Source organism: Triticum urartu, chromosome 5A, assembly GCF_056163025.1.
Source record: "Triticum urartu cultivar PI428250 chromosome 5A, HENAU_Tu73, whole genome shotgun sequence".
NCBI lineage: Eukaryota > Viridiplantae > Streptophyta > Magnoliopsida > Poales > Poaceae > Triticum > Triticum urartu.
The window spans coordinates 566,507,204-566,512,196 of NC_141877.1; positions in this window are offsets into that span (position 1 = coordinate 566,507,204).

Genomic DNA, 4,993 nt, shown 5'->3' on the forward strand with positions numbered 1-4,993 from the left:
TCAATTAATCATATTACTTAAGAACTCCCACTAAGAAAGACATCCCTCTAATCTTCTAAGTGATCACGTGATCCAAATCAACTAAACCATAACCGATCATCACGTGAAATGGAGTAGTTTTCAATGGTGAACATCATTATGTTGATCATATCTACTATATGATTCACGCTCGACCTTTCAGTCTCCAGTGTTCCGAGGCCATGTCTGCATATGCTAGGCTCGTCAAGTTTAACCCGAGTATTTCTGCGTGTGCAAAACTGGCTTGCACCCGTTGTAGATGGACGTAGAGCTTATCACACCCGATCATCATGTGGTGTCGGGGCACGATGAACTTTGGCAACGGTGCATACTCAGGGAGAACACTTTTACCTTGAAATTTAGTGAGAGATCATCTTATAATGCTACCATCAATCAAAGCAAGATAAGATGCATAAAAGATAAACATCACATGCAATAAAAATGTGTGACATGATATGGCCATCATCATCTTGTGCCTTTGATCTCCATCTCCAAAGCATCGTCATGATTTCCATCGTCACCGGCATGACACCATGATCTCCATCATCTTGATCTATATCAATGTGTCGACACATGGTCGTCTCGCCAACTATTGCTCTTGCAACTATTGCTATCGCATAGCGATAAAGTAAAGCAATTATTTGGCACTTGCATCTTATGCAATAAAGAGACAACCATAAGGCTTCTGCCAATTGTCGATAACTTCAACAAAACATGATCATATCATACAACAACTTATATCTCATCACGTCTTGACCATATCACATCACAACATTGTTGGGTTTCGTAGTAATTTCAAAAAAATTCCTATGCACACGCAAGATCATGTGATGCATAGAAATGAAAGGGGGAGTATGATCTATATACCTAGTAGATCGACAATGGAAGCGTTTGGTTGATGTAGTCGTACGTCTTCACGATCCGACCGATCAAGCACCGAAACTACGGCACCTCCGAGTTCTAGCACACGTTCAGCTCGATGACGATCCCCGGAATCCGATCCAGCAAAGTGTCGGGGAAGAGTTCCGTCAGCACGACGGCGTGGTGACGATCTTGACGTACTACTGCTGCAGGGCTTCGCCTAAGCACCGCTACAATATTATCGAGGACTATGGTGGCTGGGGGCGCCGCACACGGCTAAGGAATAGATCACGTGGATCAACTTGTGTCTCTGGGGTGCTCCTGCCTCCGTATATAAAGGACTAGAGGGGGGAGGCTGGCCGGCCAAGGAGGGCGCGCCAGGAGAGTCCTACTCCCTCTGGGAGTAGGATCCCCCCCCCCCAATCCTAGTTGGAATAGGATTCGCGGAGGAGGGGAAAGAGAGAGAGGGGCCGGCCCCCTCTCCTTGTCCTATTCGGACCAAGGGAGGGGAGGGGCGCGCGGCCCATGTAGGGCTGCCTCTTCTCTTTTCCACTAAGGCCCATCATGGCCCATTTAGCTCCCGGGGGGTTCCGGTAACCTCCCGGTACTCCGGTAAAATCCCGATTTCACCCGGAACACTTCCGGTATCCAAACATAGGCTTCCAATATATCAATCTTTATGTCTCGACCATTTGGAGACTCCTCGTCATGTCCGTGATCACATCCGGGACTCCGAACAACCTTCGGTACATCAAAATGCATAAACTCATAATATAACAGTCATCGTAACCTTAAGCGTGCGGACCCTACGGGTTCGAGAACAATGCAGACATGACCGAGACATGTCTCCGGTCAATAACCAATAGCGGGACCTGGATGCCCATATTGGCTCCTACATATTCTACGAAGATCTTTATCGGTCAGACCGCATAACAACATATGTTGTTCCCTTTGTCATCGGTATGTTACTTGCCCGAGATTCGATCGTCGGTATTCCAAATACCTAGTTCAATCTCGTCACCGGCAAGTCTCTTTACTCGTTCTGTAATACATCATCCTGCAACTAACTCATTAGTTGCAATGCTTGCAAGGCTTAAGTGATGTGCATTACCGAGAGGGCCCAGAGATACCTCTCCGACAATCGGAGTGACAAAACCTAATCTTGAAATACGCCAACCCAACATGTACCTTTGGAGACACCTGTAGTACTCCTTTATAATCACCCAGTTACGTTGTGACGTTTGGTAGCACCCAAAGCGTTCCTCCGGTAAACGGGAGTTGCATAATCTCATAGTTATAGGAACATGTATAAGTCATGAAGAAAGCAATAGCAACATACTAAACGATCGGGTGCTAAGCTAATGGAATGGGTCATGTCAATCAGATCATTCACTTAATGATGTGATCCCGTTAATCAAATAACAACTCATTGTTCATGGTTAGGAAACATAACCATCTTTGATTAACGAGCTAGTCAAGTAGAGGCATACTAGTGACACTTTGTTTGTCTATGTATTCACACATGTATTATGTTTCCGGTTAATACAATTCTAGCATGAATAATAAACATTTATCATGATTATAAGGAAATAAATAATAACTTTATTATTGCCTCTAGGGCATATTTCCTTCAAACATGCCCTACAAAAACAAGTTAGACGTCCTCTACTTTGTTGTTGCAAGTTTTATGTGGCTGCTACTGGCTGAGCAAGAACCATTCTTACCTACGCATCAAAACCACAGCGATAGTTCGTCAAGTTAGTGCTGTTTTAACCTTCTCAAGGACCAGGCGTAGCCATACTCGGTTCAACTAAAGTCGGAGAAACTGACATCCGCCAGCCACCTGTGTGCAAAGCACGTCGGTAGAACCAGTCTCGCGTAAGGGTACGCTTAATGTCGGTCCGGGCCGCTTCATCCAACAATACCGCTGAACCAAAGTATGACATGCTGGTAAGCAGTATGACTTGTATCGCCCACAAGTCACTTGTGTTCTACTCGTGCATATAACATCAACGCATAAAACCTGGCTCGGATGCCACTGTTGGGGAATGTAGTAATTTCAAAAAAATTCCTACGCACACGCAAGATCATTGTGATGCATAGCAACGAGAGGGGAGAGTGTTGTCCACGTACCCTCGTAGACCGAAAGCGGAAGCGTTAGCACAATGCGGTTGATGTGGTCGTACGTCTTCACGATCCGACCGATCAAGTACCAAACGTACGACACCTCCGAGTTCAGCACACGTTCAGCCCAATGACGCCCCTCGAACTCCGATCCAGCCGAGTGTTGAGGGAGAGTTTCGTCAGCACAACGGCGTGGTGACGATGTTGATGTTCTACCGACGCAAGGCTTCGCCTAAGCACCGCTACAGTATTATCGAGGTGGACTATGGTGGAAGGGGGCACCGCACACGGCTAAGAGATCAATGATCAATTGTTGTGTCATTGGGGTGCCCCCTGCCCCCGTATATAAAGGAGTGGAGGAGCGGAAGGGCCGGCCCTCTCTATTCCTAGTAGAACTAGTGTAAGTGCATCTAGTGCCACCCCTAGTTGGTTTTGGAGTATTGACGACAAACCTAGTTGAGGGACTAATGTGTTTGTGAGAATTGTAGGATAACACGGGTAGAAGTCCCTCATTGATTCGGTTTTCCTACCAGAGATGACCCCTAAAAATGTATGAAGACATTGAAGTCAAAGGTGGTAAGTGAAGACATTCACCTTGAAGACTATGACAAGAGAAGACATCGCATGAAGACTATGGAGCGCGAAGACTTAGATCTTTCGTAGTTCTTTTTCTTCTTTGTTGAGTCATAGGAACCACCGTACTATTAAGTGGGGTCCAAGAAAACCAGTCAGAATGACTGAAGTGATGCTTAACCAAAATCCTATGTCTTCGAGTGAAGACTATGAGAGGGAATCTTGTTCAGAGTTGGACAAGTCAGCTTTGCTTGTAGCCCAAGTAAAGTTGCCATGTGTGTTTGAAATCTGACTGTTGGAACACGTGTCAGTTCCTTAGTGACCTAGGGTCATTTCGGACAAATCAGGTCGGGTTGCCTAGTGGCTATAAATAGCCCACCCCCTACAACCATAAACGGTTGCTGCTCAGAGTTAAAGTACGGCTTTAGTCGTTTGAGAGCAACCCACCTCGAAGCCTTTGAGAGAGAATTCCTTGAGAGGATAAAGCCCTAACCAACCAGAGCCAAAGAGTGTTAGGCATCACTTAAGTCTTCTTGTCTGTGTGATCTGAAGACTTATTACACTTGAGGACTGTGAATCCTCTAGCCGGTTAGGCGTCGCGTTCTAAGCATCCAAGAGTCATTGTGGATCGCCGGTGAACGAAGTCTGTGAAGGTTTGGAAGTATACCTTGAAGACTTACCAGAGTAATTGGGCGAGGACTGGGTGTCCTTAGCTCAAGGGGAATAAGGTGAAGACGAGGTCTTCTGAGTTGAATCTCAGCCTCCCTAACCAGACGTACAGTTGTCACAGCAACTGGAACTGGTTCAACAAATCATTGTCTTCAACGAGTCACTGGTTTCATCCTTCTCTTCCCTTTACTTACTGTTGGTTCTTGTGAAGTCATTGTACGATAGCATCACCATTCGACTTCACTAAGTGATTACGTGTACTGATTGGCTTCTCAACATCTTCCTACCTGATCCTTACTGCCTAGCTGCTATTTGTCATTGTGCTTTCACTTCATTGAATACATGACTATGGTTTGCCTAGTGTAGTCTACCTTCCGCTGCATGATAATAGGTTTATTTCTATCGTTTGTCTTCGAAACTTACATGTTTTGAAGACTTTCATAAAAATCGCCTATTCACCCCCCTCTAGTCGATCACTAGCACTTTCAATTGGTATCAGAGCAAGGTACTCCCTTGTTCTGTGTGATTCGGTTTAACCACCTGGAGTTTTAGCTATGTCGACTGCAGGGATAATTAAAGTCTCCGTTGTGTGCCCCGTCTTCGATGGAACTGAATATCCCTACTGGAAGAATAAGATGCGCATGCATCTTGAAGCCATTGATGGCGACCTATGGTATGTCGTCAAGAACGGCATTCCCAAGGCTGGAGAAGGTGTCACTGTCGCTGATGTCAAGAAGTTCGTTCAACT